The sequence below is a fragment of the Pipistrellus hanaki genome (assembly GCF_964339955.1).
Source record: "Pipistrellus hanaki genome assembly, chromosome: 7".
Taxonomy (NCBI): Eukaryota; Metazoa; Chordata; class Mammalia; order Chiroptera; family Vespertilionidae; genus Pipistrellus; species Pipistrellus hanaki.
This window is the reverse complement of record NC_140509.1, coordinates 14,709,370-14,736,094: the sequence shown is the minus strand read 5'-3', so window position 1 is coordinate 14,736,094 and position 26,725 is coordinate 14,709,370. Positions and strand designations below refer to the sequence as shown.

General features: G+C 41.5%; 2 long non-coding RNA genes across 2 annotated transcripts; one reads left to right on the top strand and one right to left on the bottom strand.

Annotated features, from left to right (window-relative positions):
- Positions 1-123: 123 nt before the first annotated feature.
- Positions 124-13,671, bottom strand: LOC311625505. Its single transcript, XR_014795521.1, has 3 exons — positions 13,581-13,671; positions 11,779-12,255; positions 124-494 (listed from the first exon to the last, which is right to left on the bottom strand). It is a non-coding gene; the product is annotated as an uncharacterized lncRNA (long non-coding RNA).
- Positions 13,672-22,999: 9,328 nt separating this feature from the next.
- LOC311626005 lies at positions 23,000-25,696 on the top strand. Its single transcript, XR_014795608.1, has 2 exons — positions 23,000-23,452; positions 25,387-25,696. It is a non-coding gene; the product is annotated as an uncharacterized lncRNA (long non-coding RNA).
- Positions 25,697-26,725: the final 1,029 nt, after the last annotated feature.

Sequence of the window (26,725 nt, the reverse complement as noted above, 5' to 3'; positions counted from 1 at the left end):
CTGATTCTGTTTGTAGAGTGTTGATTCTGAACCTTGGCAGTTTCCTTGGTGGAATCTGGAATTGGCCCTGTGCCTGGAGGTCAAGGAGAGATGGAAGAAAGAAGAAAACCACTCCAGATTGGCAGGTGGTAGTCTTAATAAGAAGAGAATTTACATATGAGGCTTGTCTTAGGTAGATTTCCACACCCATCCACATAAGAGTTATGTGAGACCTTACCTGGGTTCAGTCTCATATTCAGGATGAGCTCAACAATGCTTTGCTCTCAAACCTGTGCCCTGGAAACAGCTGATAGCATGGGAATGCCAGGCAGAAAGTGCATTGGAAGGACAGGGAAGCGGGTGAGGAGCTCTTGAGTCAACTGGAGATCACGCCCTCTTGATGACCTCCTCCAACACAGGGAAATGTAGCAGTTCCAAAATCCAGAACCTAATCAAACCTTTTATTGTACAATCCTTTGGGCAGTAGGAAACTCTCTTCCAGAAGGTTCTCCAGCCTTGAAAAAAAAGGTCAACTGATGAACTACACATAGTAGCCAATTCCCTTTATCTTCAACAAACGGAGAGTATTTAAATACAGTTCATCCCACTTCAATTACTTTTTACCATAACTTAGTAGACGGATGACCTATATTATTACGATTAACTAAATTTTGCACTAGCTATACAAAATTGAGAAGATTGGCCTTCAAATGAAGAAAATATACAAATAAAAATGTTAATTTTGCAGCTGCTTAAAAATTAAAGGAGTGTCTTGTCGTCAACATACAATCACACTGGTTTATGCAGAGAACATTGCCTCTCCCCAGTTCGCCCTGGCTGGCAGACAAGTCCATCTGACAGACCCAGCAACCATGTCACACACACTGTATGGGAGATCATATACTTGAGGTTTTCCAAAATGAGTACTTGATGGTGAACTTCTGAGGTAATGAATGAATTCCTTTGCTTTGAACTAAACTATCTCTATTTCTGGATATGACCAAACCCTCTCTCCATCCTATGTTTCCTCAGACCAGGAAGGTGTGGTCCCTTTGCTAAATTATGATTATAAGAGCCTGTCAAGTAGTTGCTCAATTTTTCTGAGCTTCAATGCCTTTATCTATATGTTGTTACTAAGGTTGTCGTTATGTAAAGTGTTAATGTATATCATAGCTGGCATACTACTTGACACCCATTTTGTTTTTACCACTCAGGTTGTTTTTTAACCATTTCCCTCTTCCAGTGAGTCGCATCTGGATTTCCATGGAGAGCCACTCCCTGCTACTGTAAATCAGTTGGGATCTTTCAGCACAAGGTTCCAGTACCTTCTCAGGTCTGGCCAATGCCCCAGTCACAGTGAGTGATTCAGGGATGGTCACATGATCCAAGGTAAGTGAATCAGAACCAATACCAGGATTTCTGGCTGGTACTAATGGAAAGGAGAATATTTTTCTATTTAAATTATTAAAGTGAACAATTTAAACTGGAAAGGCTGAGAGCTTCCTTTTTGTCCATAAGAATGAAGGCAATCCAGAGACAAGGAGACTGAAAGATGGAGAGAAAAGAAGTGGGGGTTGGGAGGAAATATGAATGTCATTGTGTGAGCACCTGGATCAAACTATGCCTGAAGCTAAAAATCATCTCAGATTTTTCAGATGCAAGTGACTTCCCTTTTGCTTAACCCAGTATAAGTGTGGTTTCCCCATATTCAATGAGAGAGTGACCAGCTAAGTTGTTAAGACTGTAACAGGCATAACTGTAAAGTCCCAGATTTAACTGTTTTTAAAAAACACATAAGTATAAGGAAGATGAGATCAACTTTAAGAAGGAAAGTATAATAATAAACCTTTGAGGGCCTTCGCTGAACAGAAGCTCAGTGTGTATCAAAGTGGGAAAGGAGTAAAATCTTCTATTTATGAGTCTTTTTGTTTAAAATATTTGATGAAACACATGTTTACTGCCCAACTAGTATTATAAAATCTCTTGGAAATGATAGAAAAAGTCATCAAAATATACATAACAGCTCTGAGAACCAAGAAAAGGGTGCTGTCCACACAATCTGAGTCACTTCTGAAATGTGGGAAGCATAGTGACAGAGAAACTAGATCTGCTAAAGCCACAGCAGAACACCTGTCCAGGTGCAGCTATCATGGAAGCCTTCCTTGCCACTGGAGCCTAGAGAAGCTCTGAGCTCAGAGTCAGCAAATACACAGAGGCATGGGCAGGAAATAGAAGCACTGCTTTTGGAAGACCTGAGGCCAATTGAGCCCCTCTCTACCACTAGCTATAGCTGAAAAAATGCCCCTGGCCAAATCCCCAAAACTTGTTTTCTAACAAAGCCGAAGTGCTCCGAATGGGGACTTGGGCCCACGAGAGCCTTCTAACCACTCTTCAGCTCCACTGCAGACTTGCATGAGAAAAACCTGTGCACCCCAGGTTTGACATAGGGCACTTTCCGTAGCTCCCCTGGGAAGCACGAAAGGTAAACATCACAAGACCTCGCATGTCTGTGAGTGTCCTTATTGTACCTTCACATGCGAATGGTAGTTTGGTTTGCTAGAATTCCTTCAGAATTTTGAAGGCAACTCTCGTTGTGTTCTAACTTCTAGAAGCCCATGTCCTTCTCATTTATGATTCTTTTTTGGAGCCTTTATTTCTTTCCCAGAAGCTTTTATCCCAACTGCTGTGAAATGTCAGGTGCTAGTACCTCATGGGTCCTTTTAATCTAGAAACTCATATACATCAATTATGGATACTTTTCTCGACTAAGTATTTGAAATGCTCCTTCTCTCTATCTTTCCTACTCTCTTTAGAAATATCTTCTTGGATCTTAGATCATTTAAAATTATCTTCTAATTCTTTTTAATCCTCTCTCTCTACAACATCTATCTCTTTGCCTTTCTTCAACCTTTCTTCCAACCCTTCTATGTAATGTTTCCTTTCTGTTGACATGTATTTAATTGCTGAGAGTATTTTTCATTCCCAGGATGTTTCTTCTCTATTGCCTTATATTCTTGTTCTTGTTTTATATATTTTCTTCTCTTATTTTTTGCTTGTTTGGAAACACTTTTTATTTTTATTTTTTGGTCATTGCTGGGGACTTGTACTTCTGACATATGATGCATAGAGATCAGGGATGCTGATAAACATCCTACAGTGCACAGCACAGCCCCACAACAAAGAATTATCTGACCCCCAACAGAAATAGGGCTGAGGGCTGAAACTGGTTTGGCTCAGTGGATAGAGTGTTGGCCTGTGGACTGAAAGGTCCCAGGTTCGATTCCAGTCAAGGGCATGTACCTTGGTTGCAGGCACATCCCCAGTAGGTGTGCAAGAGGCAGCTGATCAATGGCTCTCTCATCGATGTTTCTAACTCTCTATCCCTCTCTTTTCCTCTCTGTAAAAAATCAATAAAAATATATATATTTAAAAAAGAAAAGAAAAGAAATAGGGCTGAGGTTAAGGAACCCTGTGTTAGACATTTCCTCCAGAGTCTTGGGATTCTGGGAGCTTTGCTCATATGTGAAACACTACAAATGAGATGGAGTTGATTGTGTAGAAGACTGTGAACTTCACAGTAGGTTGCTCAAGATGTCATTTTCATCGTACAACTTCAAACTCTGTGTGTTTAAGAATAATTTGATTACGGAATTATGGATTTAAGACATTATAGCCATTTTCCCAACAGACTTTAATTTTTTTATAACAGCTTTAGATTAATAGAAACATTGTGCAGCTGGAACTGAAAATTTGTATATACCCAGTACCCAGCTCCCCCAACCACCACTGCTACTAATTGCCTGCATTAGCAGGGGACATCTGTTATAATGAATGGATTAATAATAACACATCATCATTAAGTAATGTTCATAGTGAATCAGTTCATCCAAAGGAGAGCTGTGTGGTCTCCTGCCTGCAGGGTTGAAGTCAGACAACCAGTATTATAGTGCTGACAGACGGCAGCCATCCAGTCTGCAGTCTGTCTTCAGTAAGAGGCTCACACCCACTGCCACCCACCCCAGCTGTACCCAGTATCCCTGACACCCAAGTCTTTCTAGTGCAATATTCCCAGGGAGTCTGCAATTTAGTCTGGAAAAGGAGCAGCAAAAACAGAAAACATCAATTGATATCACCATGGGAACAAGGGATCTTTAAAGCAGAAAATGACCACCTAATGAAACTGTGTGCCTGGCTGGACAAGGAGGCTGAGTGAGGATTCTATCTGCCTCTTTTTCATGTTTGAAATAACCTTCCTATTTTTAACTCCACCTGCAGCCCCACTTTCAGAGGCACCTGAAATAATACTGAGGTTCTTCCCAGGACCTGGCCTCCTGCCTGCTTCTCTAGTCTCTGAAGTAAGTAACCATGCTTTCTTCAGCTTGCTAGCTGCCAAAATGTTGTTGCTATTCTGCCTTCCCCGCTCCTGTCCTTTGGGTCCCATGACTTTCTTTCACTTTCCACTAAAATTTTGAAAACAATAAAACATAAACTCATGGGTTTAATTCACCATGTGTAACCAGAAATTGGATTCTTGATGAAAATATGTTGTTGATCTTTCTTAGCTGCCAGAGGGCAGGGAGTCCTCTTGAAAAGAACATGCTCTCAGATAGTCATTCATACCCTCTGACCTCTGCAGAAAATTACAGAATTCCTGAAAATGGGACCTGTCTCCTCTCTATTGGATGTATTGCAGTAAGAAATGTGTCATCAAGCCTGGTTGCCATGGCTCAGTGGTTGAACATTGACCTATGAACCAGGAAATTAGAGTGTGAGTCCTGGTTGTGGGCTTGACCCCCAGTAGGGGGCGTGCTAATCAATAATTCTCTCTTATCATTGATGTTTCTCCCTTCCTCTCTGAAATGAATAGAAATGGATTTTTTAAAAAGAAATGTGTCATCCAGTTACCTGGGTGAATCTGGAGAGGAGACAAGCAAATGCCAATGTTCAAACCTCTAAAAATCAACATTTATCAGTTTCCCGCCAATGAGAACAGCGCTGGACAAAGTTTTCTAACAGACGGTGCTCTTTTCAAGACGTTACCACTATATCCGGTAGGGCCATGATTTTTCCTACAGAAGTGCAGTATTTTTGTTGTTGTTTTATTGTTACAATTTCCGATCATTAGATATTCCTCATTCTGGCCTTTAGCTAGAGACCATTGCCCTCTAGGTGCTAGTTGAAAATACTGCATAAATGAAAAGAGACTAAAGAATAGTCAGCATCCAGCTCTGTTCACAAGAGGAACGATACTAACATTTATTGAATGCTTTGTTCCCGGCACTGTTTTTACCATGAACTTTTCTCATTTAATCCTCATGACAATCTATGAAGTTGATTCTTATACCTCCACGGTGCAGATGAAGAAACCTAGAGGAACAAGAATTAAGCCCAAAATGCTGGGCTTCATGCTCAGGGAGTTTGAGTCCAGAACCTACAGTTTTAAGCACAGCACTGCACTCCACCCCATGGGGAAAGCAGAGATCATGGCAGAGAGACGGCCGGGGCAGGTCATCCATTCATTAGCATTGGGTTTAGAAGGTGCTGTCATACCTGCTTTTTTATTTGAGTTCATTTATTGCCATCCCAATGCCAAGGGAGGAATACCCTGCACCAGGTAACTTGGTAGAGATTATACAAAGTGTGAAATCTCCGGAGAGGGAGTTACAGGGGTGCTTAGGCATTAGCATTTGCACCTGTCCTTGGATTGGCCCAGCCCTACTCTGCGTCTCTTACCAGCTCAGGAATTTCCAGCAGAGCTTCCCATCTTGGTGTATTGTTATAATAATGTAACCCTCTAATGATTGTGTGAAATGTTTGCTGTATGGAAACCTCCAATACTCTGTAACTTCCAAAATTAATGAACACCCCAATATCTTGATGTAAAAGCTCTGAGCCCTCAATGTGTAAATGCCCTGCACCCAGCATAAGGCACACAGTCTGCCCACACTGTTAAGGACACAACTTGTTTACGGCGGTCTATATAACCCCCGGACCAGCTTCAGTTGTGGTCTCCTGCCAGATAAGAGGAGGACTCCACATTGCTCTGAGAGACAAACCCCTGATTGCTCTGCTGTGTGAGCCTGAACCACTGTGGCCACCTGCCTGTCTGTATTTTCGTTGTCTATCCTTCAGTGTGCATCGCTGGGTGGCCTTTGCTGGAGCCTAGGACCCACTAGGAATAGGTAAATAAACCCTTGTGATTGCATACCAATTCTGTCTTGTGTGTCATGTGTTCTGGTTTGGCTCAGCTTCTAAACATTGAAGTACCAGGGGATAGGCAGTTATTGCTGACTCCTGGTCACCTGCATTTGTTCCACTAAGTCTAGACAGATAATCAATTAATTGTGGCTTAATTGGGACATGTATGTCTAACATTGTTTCTCATCCCAAAGAGTGGGCAGACCTTTCCAGGAGTGACATGCACAGGTAAGGAGGATGCATATCCTTGTTAGTCTCCTTGTTCTGTCTCTCTGGAATTGCACAATGGAATTTGGCTTGGGTTCCTTGATTCATAGATCTATGATCAGAAAGAAACATGAGGAAGACTGCGGTTCAGTCTCCTATACTCAGGAGAAGACCAGACTGTATCTGAGCTATTCAGAGCCCAAGGTAACTAGCTAAGTCATAAATACTAGGGGGATATTGCAGCAAATTAAGAGGGATCCAGAAATGCAAAGGTGTAAAGTGCGGGTTACATCATTTTGAGGTTAATGAGTGACTGGGTAAGTCTGGCAGCTGGCCAGCCTTGGGCCTTGGCTGTGACTTGGTGCCACCTGGCAGTGGTTGTCTTTTCCAGCATAAATGTCAGTGTGGACAGCTCTAGGTCCTATTGCTGCCTGGGATACCCAGGACAGCAGCAAAGATTCAAGGGAAGTCCTTGTAGATGTTGGCCCAGCCTAGAAAGATCAGACTGGAAGGATTTCTAAGAATATGGGGACCCACCCTCCCCTTGCCTGCCTCTACAGGTAGCCTGTCATTCTCCACAAGCACCTTTCTTTTCTTCTTTCTTTCCTTTTTTTCTTCCTTCCTTCCTTCCTTCCTTCCTTCCTTCCTTCCTTCCTTCCTTCCTTGTCCTCCTTTTTCCCTTTTGCACCTTTGGAAATAAACATTTGAGCCTGCTCCTAATTGTGTATGGAAGTGTGGCAGAAGATGGAAGACAATCATGCAAATTTCATATTATTTCCGGTGCCTTCCAGGATAGTGAAATTTTACACTAATGAATTTTAAATGCTTCTTAAATTCACCTGATTTAACTTCTACCAGTTCTTAAATAGCTCTCTCATCAATAGATCTCTACCTCTCACCCGGCAGGTATCCTTTCTATTTAATTTAGGGCTGTATTCTCTTATTAGTCCTCAGGGAAGTGAAGGGTGATCTTTGTAATGTTCTTTTATGTGTATTATAATTATGTGGTTACATCATTGCTTCCTGTGCTGACCACATCCCTCAATAAGCACACAGCAAATGTTTGAGGGCAAAGATGATGTCTTATTCTTAGCTTGACCCACAGCACCTGATCCTGTGCTGAGCATCTATTAGTTTCTCAATAAATCTTTAATGAATGAAGTGGGTAAAAAAAAAAAAAAAATTAGATGATTTGGAATCCCAAAGACATATATAAATCACTTAATAAAATTGAAAGGGACTTTTCAAGACTACTTTTAAACTGTCTTCCTTTAATTAAAAAAAATAAATATGTCTTCGTGACCTATTCTCACAGATATTCTCAATTACAATCTCAATCTGATAGAGGAAAGAAAGGCCATCATATATTCATTCAACAAACATTTATGGAGGGCCTAGTATATTGTACGCACTGTAACAAGCCTTAGACAAATAAGACATTGAGTGAAAAATACAATCCAAGTTTCTGTCCTAACTGAGCTTACTTTTATAGGTGTTTAATGGTTGGAAAGCATAATGAACTGAATTATGTCCCTCAGAAATTCATATGCTGAAGCCCTAACACCCAATGTAACAGCATTTGGAGAGAGGGACTTTAGGGAGGTAATAATAAATGAGGTTAGAAGAGTTAGGCTCCAATATGATAGGACTAGAGTCTTTACAAGAGGAAGAGACACCAGAGATCTCCGTTTCTTCCACAGAGGAAAGGTCACGTGAGGACACAGAGCGAAGGCTGTCGTTTAAAAGCCAGAATGAGAGTTCTCACTAGAATTCAACCCTGACGGCACCTGGATCTTGGATATCCTCTTTTTATAACAATGACAAAATTAATGTATGTTGCTTAAGCCACACAATTTGTATGGCAACCTGAGAAGATTAATGCGTCAGTGGTTACTGTAAGAAGATAGGAGAGGAAAAAGAAAAAAGGAAATTGTGCATAGAATGAGAATACTGAATGGTTTTGATTATCCATTGGGATTCTTGTTATTTATGAAGCAAGTTACTATCACACACCAATTTTATGGATCCCAGAAAAGGAGAATCTACAACTTCCCTTGGTACTCCCCTTGAGCATTAGTTGGCTTTCTCAACCCTGCCTGAAGCCTTTCGTTGTATTGTTATGTTAAAGTTTATCTACCTCCTGAGGCTCATAGTCTACTTCCACAGCAAGTCTCAGCCTCATTCATACGCCAGATGCTGCTGCTCAGAGTATGGCCTAAATATAACTGCCTCCCTCTTGGGGTTTTCTCATTTTTCCTGTGAACCAAATGCTTTGATTCCTGTTCTGATTTTAATGGGCCAACCCTTTAATTTATTTCCATAAATAAGCAATCTCTTTGCAGTGTTTCTGAATACCAAGACAGTCTGCTCTCCCTCAGGTCTTGGATTATATATATATATTATCTCCCAGCTAACTGCTACATGGGCCTGGTCCCTGCTCCCAGAGATAAACTTACAATGTTTGTATTTGTTACCTATTGCCATTTAATAATTTACCATAAAGCTAGTGATTTAAATAAAACACTTATTCTCTTTATTTCTGTGGGTCAGGAACCCAGCTTAGCTAGGTCTTCTACTGCAGGGTCTTATCAAGTTCAAGTTCAACATCTCGTCTACTTCAAGGCTGCATCAAGTTGTTAATGGGGCTATGTTCTCATCTGAAAGTTTGACTGGGGATGGATTCACTCTCAAGCTCACATAGATTATTGGCAGAATTCTGTTTCAAAAGATCTGCTGGCCTGAGAGCCATGGTGCCTTACTAGCTGCTGTCAAGCAAGTTGTAAAATGGTACAATTACTTTGGAACAGAGTTATTTGGAGTTGAAAGCACTCCCAATAGATACATGCTTCAACAGCCTAGAACTCAAATATCTGAAATTTTGGGCCAGTAATTTTGGCCAAAGTGACCACCTCTATCAATCCAAGATTTAAAATGGTCTTTTTCAACAATGGATAAATCTTGTAGATGGTGTAAATGCAGGAAAATTGTGTAGACTTTATAATGTGCTTCATTTGTTCTTATCATTATTAATTTATTACATTTACTTAAAAATTATACTCTGACAGTGAGAACTCTTTATATTGAAGTCTCCAACATTATGTCAAAGCAGCAGCAAGAAGAAAGGAATGAGCAGGGAAAAAAAAGGAGAACCTCTGAAAGAGAAAACAAGCAAAAGATGAAGGGCAAAAACATATGGATATGACCATATACAAAAGAAGGCCTTAATTTCCAAAGCTTTAACAGTATTGACCTTAGACTTCACCTACAGAAGTAAATTTATTATGAGACTTTTTTCCTCTCCTTCGGTTCCTTCCTGAAAATTCTCTAGGGGTGTTCTTTTAAGATTACAAGAGACATGCATAAAAGTCATATGGGCAATATACAAAGCAGGCATGTGCCTAACCAGTGTAAGTTAAGAGCCCAGTAAGTAAGGACTTACCTGCTACAGAAGACTTGGTCTACAGTTCTGCCTGGAAATACCAATATCTGGCTGGGAAATGCTATGTTGAGAATTACCGAAGTACAGATGATTTGGCCAAAGGACTGGCTCTAGAACCACAATAGCCACTAGCTACCTGTGACTTTGGAGCACTTGAAATGTGGCCAGTATCATATTTTGAAATGAAAATATTCTGTATATATTGGACTCAAATAAAATTCATTTGTAAAATTAATTTTATGTATTATATAACATTTATTTTAATAAGGTCACTAGAAAAGTTTTAATTATGCATGTGGCTCATATTTTTATTAGAGAATACTGCTCTAGAGCATGATAGCTCTCTTGAACACAGAGGCTTAATTTTATTGATCAGAGTAAAAGAATTGAGCTTTCTACAGATTAACCACAGGATGAGGACATTTCCATATGGAACACAGGTTGAAAAGGAGAGGTCTAAGCAGAAAGTGGGGTATGATTCCGACAAATTGAGAGCATGCTTGCTTGGTTTTATGTGGAGAAAAAGGAAAAATCCTTAAATAAGACAGTTGGCTCCCAAATCTTGTTCTGGTTATGGTACCATCCCACCTGGGATCCATCCCATCCACTTTGTTGCGTTGTTCTCTGCTTCCTGAACTATTTGTCCACCTCAGTCACCTTCTCTGGGACTGATGGTCTCCGTGAGCTATTGATATTTTACTTGGCTGCTTCTTCCAGTCCTTCCCATGACTCCAGGTGTGAAGGATTTTAATACCCTGGAGTTACTGCTATGGAATTCTAGTTGCAAGGTGAGCAAATGGAACCAAAGTGACAAATGTTTTTCTATACAGCAGAGACCTCGGCAGTTAACTCAGACACAGAACTGCTGAACTATTCTCGAAATGAGCTAAAGGCAGAGAATTTCATCTATCTTTTGCTTAAAGCCTTCAAGGCCTACATCCCTTATGATATATTGTCAGTTTCCATTAAGAACCACAAGTTCTATAGCACTTTCTCTCTGAAGAGCATTGGCTGTGCTGGGGAAATCCATTAAACGAACAAGTCAGCAGAACTTTAATAAACAATCAGATTAATGGCCCAGCAGGAGAGTTACAATCCTATACGTAATATTTAAAACTCCACTAGGCCCCAGTTATGGGTCAATAGAATCATTTGCCTCCAAATGTTTTTGAGGCAAAGAGCCACTGCATTACCTGGTGGTCTCTGTGTGGGATCCTTTTAAATTTAGTCCTAATTAAGAGTATCCCAAAAAGGCATTTTCCAGATGACAAGACTTTGTATTTTATAATGCTCTATGAACCAAACCCAAAACCATCTACATTTTTAAGCTAATGAAGCAAAAAATAAAATGCATTTTATTGGAGGTAGAGCTACTAATCAGATTTGAGGGATGTTTTACTCCAACAAATGCCTTAAGTATGGGGGCAGGGGGGCTCTGGCAAGGACCCCTTCCTATCTTTGTGGTAGAAGCTGAGTTATGCCAGAGCGATCAGGTCTTCAGCCACCTGTTATTATAAAAGGTGGGCACTAAACCTTGAATACCAGAGAAAGATTCCTCCCCATCCCAATCAAAAATCAGCTGGTGAGCCCTGGCCAGTGTGGCTTATTTGGTTGAGCTCATCCCATGTACCAAAAGGTCACCAGTTTGAATCCTGGTCAGGACACATACTCAGGTAGCTGTTTGATCACTGGTTGAGCTGCTTGTTTCTCTCTTACATCAATGTTTCTCTCTCTCTCTCTCTCTCTCTCTCTCTCTCTCTCTCTCTCTCTCTCAAATCAATAATAGTATATTTTTAAAAATCAGTTGGTGAACAGCCACCAGGAAGGTCATGTAGATGACTATTGTGTATGAATGAGAAGTCTGGAATTGCAGGGAAGCCATCTATAGAAGACTATAAAGCTAACAGTATACGTCCCTTGCCTGTGGAGGACTGTTGCTACAGAAATTCACCCACCTGAAGTTGCTGTGTGCTAACTGGAAGGTCACCTCAGCCTTGACTGGATAAGAACTCATCCCTGGGGAAAATGGCCAGTTTCGTTGGCAGTGTCTTCACAGAAGAACCTTGGAGTCCATTGACTTTCTAGGTAAGAAACTCAGTGTGATGTCCTGATGCTGGTGGAAGTGTTGATTGAAGAGGGAAGTTCCTGGATTCTTCAGGAACCAATGACTCCAGGATTTGGCCAGTACTACATTCAGGTCCATCTTCGTTTTACTGCCCATGAAGTGGTCACTTTACTGCTACAGTTAAAGTTGTGTAACTGTAGCTTTTAAATGCTATTAGTTGCTTTTCCCCAAACTATTATACCACATTAATTTTTCCTTGCTGGCAGAGGTTTATAGAGGCTGAGAATGCCAGATACTTTATTCCGGCATCCTTGCAGGTGAGAGTCACAATTGTTGCTTGCCTCGTGCTCCAGGAGAGCTCTTCCCGCTGTGGAGAAGCAGGTATTGGGAAGTCAGAGAAGTGCTCCACCCAGTGTCTGTCCTGGGGTCTTGTTTATTTTGTACTCTCAGTGCCTGGCATAGGACCTATTTCCAGTTGTCTCAAAAAGGCACCTAAGGCCTCAACTCTGAGAGTAACAAAAATACCCTTACATTCTAAAGCAAGGCCCTAGGCACATTCCTCTTGAGATTTAGTTACAAAATGGTCAAACTAGGCCTGTAACCTCACCCCATCACTCACCCCTGCCTATAAAAAAAAAAAAAAAAAAAAAAAAAAAAAAAAAGACTACATTCTTGGGGAACATGTTTCCATCAATACTGGACCACATATACGATGGTGGCCCCATGGGTTAAAGTGGAGTGGGCCGAGACCAGTTTGGCTCAATGGATAGAGCGTCGGCTTGGGGACTGAAGGGTCCCGGGTTCGATTCTGGTCAAGGGCATGTACCTTGGTTGCGGGCATATCCCCAGTAGGGGGTGTGCAAGAGGCAGCTCATCGATGACTCTCTCTCATCGATGTTTCTAACTCTCTATCTCTCTCCCTTCCTCTCTGTACAAAATCAATAAAAAATATTTTAAAAAAATATATTCTTTAAAAAAAAATTAAAAAAAATAAAGTGGAGTGGAATATCCGGTGAGAAATGGAAGGAGATGCATTTCAGGAGGAGTATCTTCTTCTCTGGGGCTTGGCAGTCCTACAGCACCTCAATTTTGAGTGCATGGGCTATATCTCAATCAGCCAGCAGGAACCTGCTTCAGCAGAGAAGCCTGTCCCCACACCACATATTGAGCAGGGGTGAGGGGAGGGGGAGGAAGGAGGAGCAGCCCTCCCAGAGCCAGCTGATGGTCATCAGAGTGCACTGCTGCAAATTCTTTGTTAAGGTTGGGAACTACTTAAGCATCTATTAAGTGGCATTGCCCCATGGGTAAAAGCTTTCTATGGTTTGTGGAGCCATCCTGTCCTCTTACTTTGGAAATATTTTCAGGTTGTAATGGTGTAAAGCAGAGATGTTTTATTTCTCCAATCATTTCAATACCACAGAGAGCCTTTTGTGCTACATAGAGTCAATGGAACCACAAACGAATTTCCAAAGCAAATTACGTTCTATGTCCTCTCCATATTAAACACACTCTCTCTCTTTTTAATGAATTCCACAAAGTTCCTTAATCTGACCACTGTTCCAACACATTAATAGCCAAAACCACAATCACCTATGTTCCTTCAACTCTCCATCTGGATTTCTTATTCCTACTAATCCTCAGACCACCTTTCACACTTCCTGATGGTCACTGTTAGGTTGATCTACTCCTTACCTGGCAAGTTTCTCTTCCATATTTCCAATCAGTGCAGCCTGCACCCCTGTTCATGGAGCAGCACTGACATCTTTGACCTTTGTGTGCGCTCTCTGGCATTGCTGGAAGGAAGCAGGGGAGGAGCTTGTGGGACAGTGTTTACAAAGCCGGCAGTAGTGGCCAGTTGTGTCCTAGGCCTACATGTTTACTCACCACTTGGTCAGTGACTCACCCAGAGCAACTTCCAGTCCTACAAGCTCCATACATGATAATTGCCCTATACAGGTACACATTTTTAATATTTTTACTGACTTTTTCTAGGTTTAGATACACAAATTGAGGTTAGTGGAAACACATTTCTCAGAATGTATCCCCGTCATTAAGGGAAGCATATTTGAAAGTGGGCTTTGTAGAAGGTTGCTAGCCTAGTAAGGACAGCCATTGCATTTTCTTCCCTGTCCCACTGTATTTTTAAAATATTTACATTGAGACCCGTGATTAAAAACATATTTTATATTGTATTCTTTTTCATTATTTTAGAAGTGTAGTTACCAGCCACAAAATAAAATTGACATCCAATGAGTCACAAACTCAGAGCTATACCTGTAAAACTTCGGGTACCTAGCAAAATGGCAGCAGCGGCTATGTGTTCAGAATGTCAGCTTTGACTTTGGAATCTCAGTCCAGAGAAGCTAGGGGATGGGGATGGGGGTAGTGGACAAAGTGTCAGACTAAATTAACTTTAGGGTTTGCTGCTGGGTCACAACCCAAAATATTAAAAAAATAATAATAAAATCCAGGTTCATGCCTAGACTTTGTTTGGATTGGCAAATCCCAGATAGGGTTGGGAGAAACAAGAGCCAGTAAACCTCTCCTTGGCAGAGCCAGTGAACCCTGGGGACACAATTTTTTACAATGTTCTCTTCTTCTTTCCTTTCTCTCCTGGGTGGTGATTCTAAAATCCAGGATGTTCAAATAAAAAGAAAATGTGTTCAAAGTCTCCTGGTAACTGGAGGAGAAATGGCTCTCCCAATTCCCAGTTGAGGATAATAACAATGAATATTCTATTGGGAAGAAAGATGGTTTGCTTGGGGAGAAGTGACTCCATTCCAGGCCTGGCTGGATACTCCATCAGAGACTTTGCCTGGGCATGTGCATTTATGTGAAGGCAAATATATATATATATATATATAGATATATATATATATTTATATATATATATATATATATATATATATATATATTTATATATATATATATATATATATATATATATATATATATATATATATAGACTTCAGAGAGGAAGGAAGGAGAGAGATAGAAACATCAATGATTGGCTGCCTTCTATATACCTCCCCCCTTATGGGAATTGAGCCCACGGGCATGTATCCTGACTGGGAACTAAACTGTGACCTCCTGGTCAGTGGGTTGATACTCAACCACTGAGCCACACCGGCCAGGCAAGGCAAACACTTTTTATCCTTACCTTCCAGAAATTCCTTTATATTTCCTGAAAAACCACAACATAGAGAACTTTTTAAAAGTTCTAATAATGAGAATGGAGCAATTTTGTAAAGTGCACCCTTTAACCTTTTTTGATAAAAATAGCAGTCCATGTAAAATCAGAACAGCAATTTCCATATTTCCAGCTGTGTACAGAGCTCTTTCTCTTACTCTCCAGAAACAAAGACTCCAGTGACCCATTTCCTAGCAGCTCTAACCCCACCCACTCAAACAGAAGTTCACATTTACAGTCACATTAACAGAAGTTGTGGAATCCCATTTCTTAAAAGTTCAATAGATTCTTAGTTCATGCTGAGTGATTTAAGCTGTAAAATATGGAGGGACTGGATGAGAAAAATAATGTATGAAAACTGTACTATGTGTGGCAAAACCGACCTTGAATCAAGTTCATGATGGAGAAAGAAGTTACCCAGAGAGCAGGGGCTAAAGAGCACTGAAGGCACATGTGCCTACAATTGGCTCAGAAACCATCACGTTGTCCAAACCATCCCAATAATCATTGGGGGGGTGGAGGGGACCTCCCTGCTTCTCCACAAACCCTCAGGTCACACTTTGCATGGTTCCTTCTCTCCATGGAGAACAACAACATTTCCTTAGCCTGACAACTTGTGGGTGTCGGGGACACAAAGAACACAGTGTAACTTTCCCTGGGTTAATGTCCCCAAGAGAGGTTCTGTGCCTTCCTCGGTAATGCTGATAGTGTCTTGGAGGGGAAGTGGCAAACACAAAAATAGAACTGCCCAGAAAGAAACAGAGCTACACCGAGGCCCTCACATAGCTGCCTGCAAAACACTTTATGCAGCAGCCACTTCCAATACCCCCAACGGAGTTAAACTCTCCGAAATTAGGGGGGTAATTTTTTTAAAAACATAATTAATGTATTCCTTTATTATTTAACTTCAAAACAACACTAGAGAAAAATCAAGAAAAAGTTCATGGATACTTTTCCACTGTAATAAATAAACCAACCCGGAGAAGTAGGGATTTGCTTAATATTACTCATCTACAAGTGGCATGGCAGAGCCATGATTCAAGGCAGTTGTCAGTCCAAGGTTCACGTTCTTTCCTTGGGCTTGCCGGGGGAAGGAGGAGCAGACTCTTGAAGAGGAGCAATGAGGTGCCGTGTGTGGCAAAGCTCTGGGCGACAGACAGGTCTGTCCTTCCTGTGCTGAGGCTCTGATGGTCTAGAAAATGTATTGTTTCTGGGAGAGAGGAAATAATATGAGCACCATGTTGCATTTGACTAAACAGTATTTGCCTATAAAATTTTATTTAGGCAGAAACCGGTTTGGCTCAGTGGATAGAGCGTCAGCCTGCGGACTAAATTTCCTGGGTTCAATTCCGGTCAAGGGCATGTACATTGGTTGTGGGCACATCCCCAGTGGGGTGTTCAGGAGGCAGTGGATCTTCTCTCTCATCGATGTTTCTAACTCTCTATCTCTCTCCTTTCCTCTCTGTAAAAAATCAATAAAATATATATTTTTTTAATTTTTATTTAGGATGCATTTATTAAACAACTTTGGGATGACGTGATTTAATCCTAAAGGCCTATACAATATGTTTGTTGTTTGTTTGTTTTGAGAAAGGATGTGCAGCCTGTATAATGTGCCCTTTCTCTTGGGTCATTGGAATTGACTTTATGAAAGAAAGCAGAATATTCTGACATCAGAGTCCAATGAGCTCCTGGGCCCTGTTTCGTGTGGACAGAAAGGGGACACAGTCTTCCCCTTTGGAGCTATGAAGATTTTAATCTACTGTTTTTTATTTACTTGCTTAACAACATTGATCCATATGCTATGTGGTGGGTGTTGGGGACACGTTGGTCTCAATTCTCCAGCCTCAAAGACAAGTGGAGAAGCGTGTGATACACAGATAGAAACAGGGCCTGAGAACTAAGAGTGGGTGGTTCAGAGCACACACGGCCCCTGTGTAGATGGATTCCAGCTTCAGGGCTTCTTGCTGGATCCATTTTCTCATTGATAGAAGAAACAACAATAAGACCTGCCACACTGATTCTCGTGAGGATTATATAAGAAAATTCTTGTAAAAAGCTGGTATTCCTTCAGAATATGGTAAGAACTCAACATATTTCAGTAATCATTAGCAGGAAGGGTTACAGAATCACAGAACCCTTGACCCAGCCTTGACAGGAGAGTCTGGAGACTCTTCCCAGAAGGTGGGACCCAGAGCAAGGAAGGCAGGTAATGAGCCATGGTCTCAGCCAGGGGCGGGCTTTTGCCCCTTCCCACCTAAAGGACATTTATCAATGTCTGGAGACATTTGGGGTTATCATAACTTGGGAGGTGGCTGCTCCTGGCACCTCGTGGGGAGAGGCCAGGAATACTGATAACATCGTGCAGAGCACAGGAAATGTGTTCCTTCACAAGAAAATGCCAGTGCTGAGGTTGAGGAGCCCTGGTTATGAGCATGGTTTCTATAGCCTGAGTGCCCGCATTTTGTGGGGGAGGAAAAACCTGTTCTTCTGCTCCCTCTGGAGACTGCCAATTAGACGGACAAAAGACAGATTAACAGGAGGAAGAGGTGTATGCACTCACACGCTCAGGCCTACAAAAGAAGTCACTGGCTTGTCTGGTCCTCAAGGCTCAGTGGTTGAGCCTCAACCTCTAAATTAGGAAATCATGGTTCAATTCTGTCAGGGCACACACCTGGGTAGAGGTGCAGGAGACAGCCAATCAATGATTCTCTCACATCATTGATGCTTCTATCTCTCTCTCCCTCGCCCTTCCTCTCTGAAATCAATTTTAAAATATATATTTTTTTTAAAAATAAGTCATTGCCCCAATAAATAGGTGAAGCTTATACACTGAACTTAGTAGAACAAAGGGAGAGGGAGAAAGGCTTCAGTGGGAAGAACATACAGGTTTCCTCAGGAAAGACAAATGGGTTTCAGAAGAACAAATAGAAGGTAAAGTCTGTGATACTATTTGTCTATGACTGTCTGGGTGGTCTTTCCCCTTCTTTAGAACCACAGAACCACTCAGAGAGGGGACATGGTGTAGAGTTACTCTTGGGAAAAGAATTCAGCAGCCCTCTTTTCTCAGACTCGCTACGTTGTGTCAGTCAGATAGGGAGGCTCTGAGAAGGCTTCTTTCTGCATCTGTTAAATCTCAAATGCCTTTATCTTAAAAGAAACTTTTTACCAACTCAGACATTCCAAATAGGTCCTCTCAGTTATAATTCTGGCTCTGTCACTTACTAACTGTGTGACCTTGGGCAAGTTACTGAACTTTTCTGGGTCTCACTCGCCTCATTTGTAAATGAAAGCAGCCAGTGGGACGATGTGATTTCTAAATTCATCTCCATGGTATTTCTAAACTGAGAATTAATCATTCCAAGAATGAAAGGGAAAAAAAGATAAAGAGACATAAAGGAAATGCCAAAATGGAGGCTTGAAGGTGCAAGCTAATGAATTGCTTTAAAAACTATCTTTGTACTCTCAGCATCAGAGGATATATTGGAAACATGATACCCTTGAAAGTATATGCTTTAGAGTCAACTCCCTAGGTTCAAATCCCAGCTCTGACCAATCCAGGCTGTCTGAACTAGACAAGAAATTTAACATCTCTGGGTTAGTTTCCTGATATATACCGTGGAGAATAATAAGAGTACCCACTTCACTGGGCCATCATGAGAACTAAAATTTAATAGGCAATCGATTGTGTTTGATACAGACTTTCTATCATTGTTAAACCAATGAGCAGCTTCCTCCAGCAGGATTTTGTCAAGTGCTGGAGCAAATTATGTTTGCCAGGTCCTCGAGTGCTCTCAGTGAGGAGTAGACCTGGAAAGCAGTCATTTCTGTATTTTATTGAGCCAGTGACTGCACTGGATAAGGCAACATTTTATGTCTGAGTGTTGCTTACTTCCTGATTCCATTTCTACCTTCCTCCAGGCACAGAATCCTTCCCTTTCTAACTCCAATACGATGAACATTAGACAGTGAATCTAATGCACAGGACTTGAAAATATCTCAAGAAAATTATGAACAAACAAATAAAAGATAGTAGAATCCTGAGATAAGCTGGGTCCTGTTATTTTTGTTTTTCTGACCATTTTTATACAGAGGAAGGTGACTGATCATTTGAGTATAAACAGTGCCTCTATGCTGGCTAGTGTGGCTCAGTGGTTGAGCATCGACCTCTGAACCAGGAGTCAGGGTTCAATTCCTAATCAGGGGTCAGGTCACTTATTCTCGGAGAGGGGGCATGCAGGAGACAGTCAATCAATGGTTCTTTCATTATTGATGTTTCTCTCTCTCACTCTCCCTTCCTCTCTGAAATCAATAAAAATATATTTTAAAATTAAAAAAAGAAGCAGTGCCCCTAAAAGTCACACAGCCTTTATCTATAATGCAAGATTTATGTGCCATCATTAAAAAAAAATGTGTATGGCCTGCTCCAGGTTACAAAGCATATCACTGGATGTTCTACCTGATAATGCTGAGATCTCACAGAGGAAATTAAATGTCATGAAATGGCCTTAATCATGGAAGTGGTCAAAATTGTGCTTCATGAGAGGATAAGGCTTCACACTGGGGAGGAAGAAAAGCACATACTTTCAACAATAAAGATACATTTTAAAAAATATTCAAATTTATGAGAGAAAATTTTATATTTTACAAAAAGGTACATTATGGTACCAGAGCTCTGGTCTGACTGTTAGAGGTGATTTGAGTCTCTAGTACGGAACTGTTCTTAAAGGAGAGGCAAAGGGAGTGGAGAGAGAGAATTTTATTTTGTCTGTTTTTCTACTAGAAAGGAGGTTATATACCTAAATCAAGAAAATTTTAAAAGGAGATTCTTTGCATCATAGTTTGGCTAATGAGATCTTAAAAAAAGAACAATGTTGGAGGACTCACATTACCTAACCTCAAGATCTACTATAAACTTTGGTAATAAAGTCAGTGTACTATTTGCATAAGGATAGACAGATAGATCAATGGACCAAAATATAGAGTCCAGAAATAGAACCATACTTATGAGGTGTATTGTTTCGACAAAGGAACCAAAGAAATTCAAAAGCAAAGAAATACTTTTCAACAAATGATGCCGGAATAACTGGTTATCCCCACGAAGAAAAGAACACACGCAAATAAAAACTCTTGGATCCCTATTTCACAACATACAAACAATTAACTCTATGTGGTAGAAAGACCTTTGAACAGGTGTTAGAGAACCTTGCAATAAAGTTTATAAGAGAAAGCATCTGCCTGCTGGCTCAGATCATCTCCTATCCTTAAATACATTAAGATTCACTTCATCTAGGCTAGGGCCTATCCTTCAGTCTTTCCTCCCACCTTATTAATATACATTCAGAGAAACATAAATTCAAAGTCTAAAATTACCATGTATCTAAGGAGTACAATACCTCAAACTCAAAAGAGTACAAAAATCTTTCACATGTTCCATCCAAAGTAAAAGTACTGAGATGAATCAAGTATTCTATGTAAACATAATAAATATTCTTAATGAGATAAAGCCAGGTATTAGCAATACAAAGAATTAGAAATCATTAAAATTGTAAATATGTAAAGCATAATAGCTGAAAAAAATTACACAAAAGATTGGACTAAAGAACAAGGCAAAAAAAGATAAAGAATGAATTAGTAAACTGGAAAATCAGATGTGAAAGAATGAGTGCATGCTATGCTATGTGAATTATCTATATATGTAAAAGCCTAAGCAACTTTCATATACAAATGACCGGAACAACCACAATGACCAGAACAACTGGTTGACCAGTTGCTAGGATGTGCACTGACCACCAGGGGGAAGATGCTCAATGCAGGAGCTGGCCCCTGGTGGTCAGTGTAGTCCCACAGCTGACTGACCCATCCCAGCAGCCTACTAGCCTGACCGCCCATCAGCCCAGTGGCAGTCACTCACTCCCTCAGTAGTCCTGCAGGTCCAACCTTCGGAGAATGGGCCAGGCACCAATGGACCAGCACCACGAGCACAATCTTAACAGTGCCTTTGGCATCCTGAAAGTCAACCTCGGGCACTGTAGATGCTTCCCCTCCCTTCATGCTCTGCTAGGAAGAAACAATATAAAAGCAGCCGCCAGGTGGCTCCTGACAACCAGCGCGAATGTCAATAGGACATATCCAGATCCAAGCCAGCAAGGGCATCCCAACACCCATCCAGAGGGCTGATTGTGTCCCAGCTCCCACTGCCCCCAGACCCTACCAGTGCATGAATTCATGCACTGGACCTCTAGTACTATATAATAAAAGCCTAATATGCAAATTGTCCCCTCAGACTGTCATTTGACCACTCATATGACATTCACTGACCACCAGGGGGCAGTGCAGAACATGGCAGGCGTAAGTGATGCAGTTCTGGCGGTGGTTGAGGTGCTACCAAACCCAATGAGCCCAATGAGAACAGGACCATGGTGGGATGATGAAGCAAGTAAGAGGGCAGCACCAGGTCAAGGCAGGTGCAAGTGGGGACCCAATACCCCACCTATCGCCTTGCAGATAACACCCAGCAGCAGCAACAGCAGTGGGGGCGGGGGTGAGGTTGCTACCTGGCTCCCAGGCGCTGAGGGAGCCTGGTTGAAGGCCTGGCCCTGAATGATCATCCCGCAGGTGGGATGGTGGAGCAGGTGAGGGGGCAGCGCCAAGCCAAGGCAAGGTGCCAGGCAGGGCTGTGAGGCTGTGAGGCTGGGGTTATGAGCTGGGGCCCAATCCCCACAGACCACCCCGAGGGATCCCACTCATGCATGAAATCTCAAAAAAAAACTCGTATTTAGAAAATAACAGGTTAAATCTCTATGCAGATGGGTCAGTAGGTTTACTCTGGTCCACTACCATGAATAGCACCACTAAGGGCAATGAGCTCAGACATACAGACATCTTTGCTTCTAAGCAAGAATAGATGAGTAAATCAGCAAAGCTCCACTCGCATTCGACAGATTCTCTGATGAAATAGGATTCCCATTAGAGAGCAGATACCTGGGCAGCAGATGTCTCATGGCAAGATGTAAGGGCAGAGTCCTTAGTGAAATCAGACAACAAGTGACAACAGGTATGGATACATAAAGATGAAAGTGACTTCAAGAATTGCAATGCTCCCAAGGATTTTATATCAGAAAATTCATCAGATGTTGAATTTTCTGATGAATTTCAATATTTTGTATAAAAACTTTGACCAATGGCTATTCAAAGAAATTAAGAAAAAACTTGGAATGCCTCCATAAGTCAAATGTCCTATTTGTCACCTATGCCTTTCTAGCTCCCTTAGGTGGCTGCTGCTTATGACTGACAAGGAGGAGAGCTAAAGTTTAAGCAAATTATGAGAGATGTCAGCTTTCCTTTCCTTTCCTGTTCTCACTGTCCTCTGGGGTTCTCAGTCTATGCAGTCACCTCTCAAAAGAAAATGCTCACCGGGCTAACCCACTCCTCTCAGGGCCTTGCTACCCAACAAATTGAGCTACTTGGGGTGAATAAGACAGACTTAGTAAAAGGCTAATAGAGATGGACCTGGCATCACTCCTGGGAGAAAAGCCTGAGGCCAGGGAGATGAATTGCTAATTATGAAATTGCAGCCACGCAGGAATGAGGCTGGGAATGCCTCCCATGGTTTTCCCAGCCTCCATGCCAAGAAAGCCATAGGCACAAAGCAATTGCTACCTGCTTTGCATATTCATAGACACTTACTAAAGAACCCTGGGCACCCTCAAGCTACATAATAGTTGCTAAGGATCTTTACATTTACATTTTATGTGTAAGTATCTATAGTGGAAAAGAAAACATCCTTTTGATCCGGGAGTAGGTCCTCCCACATGTTTAATAGTAATAGTAATAAGGATAAATACAATATTGAATAAGTATTAAAGTGTGGAATTGAAGTGTGATATCTGAAAGTATGAGTGTAATGTGAACAAACTGATAAGCACCCTTGAGCGACCTGTATGTAGAAAATAGATAAAGTGATCTGTACCCCATATGTAAGACCTGATAGCAGGGCTCCTGGGACCCGCTGATAAGACACAATGAAGACATATCTGAGCACTGAAGACACATAAAAAGAGCAAGCTCCACAGAAGATCAGAGACATTCCTTTACATTTACATTTTAAATGTAAGTGTCTAGAGTGGGAAAGAAGAAGGTCGCTCCCCCACAGAAGGCCGCTCTCCACTTTCCTTGCCTGCACCAGTCAAAGCTCTGCCCGGGGTGTGAGCCCCGAACCCTGACCCTCGGACTGTGAGCCGTTGTGAGAGGCCTCAACTCAAGCCGAGCTGCAGCTGCAGAGTCCTCTGTGAACCGATTGTGTGTCTGTCAGTGTGGATCCCCGGGTGGCCTGCCAAAGTCTGGAACCCACCAGGACTCTGGTAAATAAACGGTGAGTGATTCATGCCTCGCATGTTTGTCTCCTGTGTAATTTATGCTCGGTGGATTATTAATTAAGTACCTTGGGTTGTAGGGTGTCAGATTTCTGGCTGAGGCACCCTTGGTCACCTGTGCATGAGTCCCTTATGGAATTATTGGGACAACCCAATCATAGTAACTTTGCAAAATTACAATACCTATGACAAACCCATACTTTTCGAAACAAATGATGAGGTTATACCAAGTATTTGAGACTTCGACGAGATGTGTTCTTTTCAAAGAACTGAAAACATGGTTTTGGACTAATGTTTTCACTCCACACCCCACAAAGCAGGCGTGTACAATTTGAATTTGGCTTCTTCTGAGATTATGTCTATCAAAACAAGCCTGAAACCAGATACCAAAAGACAACCGTCCCTTCCTCCTGCAATTGCACATCCTAAGCTGAGTCAGTTATTCAACAAATAATATTCGGTTCTAGCCTAGGAAGTAATTGTTTATTTGCTGTGTGATTCCCAGTCCTCACTTCTTTAGGTGGAAGAAACGAAAACCAGCGGATCAGGGGCCCCAAGGAGTTCCTGCATTCGCAGGTTCTTATACCCTGAATGTGCATGCTCTGCCACACACAGAAAAGTGACCAGGAAAAGTCAAACACCACTGGGTGGGCCTAATACATTTGGGGATATGATCACAGAGTAGGGGTATTTTTTTGTTGCTGTTATTAATTGAGGTATAATTTAAGCATAGTGAATTTAAATATTTTCAGGCGTACAGTTCCTGAATTTTGACACTTATGTAGTCATGCAACCACTATCACAATTATAATTTCCTCACATCAGAAAATTCCCTGGTGCCCTTTTGTAGCTAATCTCCTGCCTTCACCCCCATCCTTGGAAACCATCAATCTGATTTCTCTCCCATAATTTTGACTTTTCTAGAATGTCATATACTAGTAAATAGAATCATACAGAATGTAGCCATTTTTATCTGGCTTCTTTCACTTAGCAAAATGCTTTTGAGACTCACCTATGTTTTTCTTTTCTTCTTATGTACATTTATGAATATAGCACAATTTATCTATTCACAGCTGCATGTCATGTGAGGTGTTTCTAGATTTTAATGATAATGAATAAAGCTGCTATTAAAAACTGCTTATAGTCCTGGCTCAGTTGGTTGAGTGTTGTCCCATGCCTAATAGCAGGCTCAATCCCCAGTAGGGGGACATGCAGGAGGCAGCTGATCAATGTTTCTCTCCCTCTCCCTTCCTCTCTCTCTAAAAATAAATAAAAACACATTTAAAACTTGCATATAAATTTTTGAGAAGATATCTGCATTTCTCTTGGCTAAATAGCTCAGAGTGCAATTTCTGAGTTGTATGATAAGTGCATATTTAACTTTCTGAGAAACTTCCAAACTGTTTTCCAAAGTGGCTATTTCATTCCCTCCGGCAATGTTTGATAGTGGAAGTTGCTCCTGTCAGCATTAGGTGTTGTTAGTTTCCTTGATTTGAGCCATTTTAATAATAATTCGTGAACTTTTTATCTAGGCTGAGCTATAAAATTAAACATCCTGCTAGCTACATGTACTGGGTTAAATAGTGTCCCTCTAAAATTCACATTTACCTGGAACCTCAGAATGTGAACTTATTTGGAAAATAGGACCTTTAAAGATGTAATTAGCTAAGTGTGGATGAGATCTTGCTGGGTTAAAGTGGGCCTTCATTCCAATAGCTGGTGGAAGCTATGTGGAGACAGAGACAGAGAGGAGAACCTCATGTGATGGTAGAGGTGTCCATTAGAGCAGGGGTGGGGAACCTTTTTTTCTGCCAAGAGCCATTTGAATATTTATAACATCGTTCGTGGGTCATACAAAATTATCTCAACTTAAAAATTAGCCCTGCTATATTTTGTCAAACATTTTATTAACTCACCCCTTATGCCTTGGCAGGATCAGGGCAAATGATTTCTCAGACCTTATATGGCCCACTGGCTGGATGTTCCCTACCCTTGCAGTAGAGTTACACAACAGCAAGCCACGGACACCGGACATACCAGGAGCTGGAGGGACAGGATGGGTGTTCCTCAGAGCCTCTGGAGAGAGTGTGGCCCTGCCGACATCTTGCTCTCAGACTTCTAGCCTCCAAAACTACGAGAGGATACATTTGTTGGAAGCCACCCAGTTTGTGGTAGTGTGTTCCTGAGAAAATAATATACTGTGATACAATTTAGGAAATACAATAATACAAACAACTTTATAAGGTTCTCTTTGACTTGTATAAAGCTTTCAGAAGATAAAAGCATGATAACTGTAAAAATATAGTTCTAATTAGTACAAATATATCATTAACAGCCAAATTACTAATAGACATAAAAATACTTGGACTAAGTCTTTGACTAAAATTTAATTAATATTTTTACTGAACTTCTTGTGATGAGTCTAAATTAGTGAAGTCCTATGTATCAAGCATTAAGGTCAGTTCTACCCTGGCATGTGGCTCAGTTGGTTTGCAGGTTTGATTCATGTACAGAGCATATGCTCAGGTTTTGGGTTCTATCCCCAATAGGGAGCATTCAGGAGGCAGCCTGATGCTTCTCTCTCATCAAGGTTTCTCTCTCTCTCCCTCTCCCTTTCCCTTCCTCCTTCCCTCCCCCCCCCCCTTTAAAATCAATACACACATATTTTAAAAATAATAAGGTCAGTCCAGAACTAGAGTCTCGGTGGTTCTTAACCTATGGCTGTTGAATATATGAGATCCACATTTTGCAGAATCCTATATAATAAAAGGCTAATATGCAAATCAACCGAATGGCATTGACCACCAGGGGGCAGGTGCTCATAAAGGAGCTGCCCCCTGGTGGTCAGTGTGCTTCCACAGGGGGAGCACCGCTCAGCCAGAAGCCCTGAGTGAGGCTCACATCTGGCGAATGCAGCTGCAGTGGTGGGAGCCTCTCTTGCCTCCACAGCAGTGCTAAGACATCCCCTGAGGGCTCCCAGACTGTGGAGGGCTCCCCACCCCCTCCACAGTGCACGATTTTCATACACCAGGCCTCTAGTGTTCTATAAAGGATTATGAGACAGACTTTCTTTTACTTAGTTTCTTACAGATTTTTAAAATTGTAACATCAGCCCTAGCCACTTTGGCTCAGTGGATAGAGCATCAGCCTGCAGACTGAAGGGTCCCAGGTTCGATTCCAGCCAAGGGCATATGCCTGGGTTGTGGGCTCAATCCCCAGTAGGGAGCATGCAAGAAGCAGCCAATCAATGATTGTCTCTCATCATTGATGTT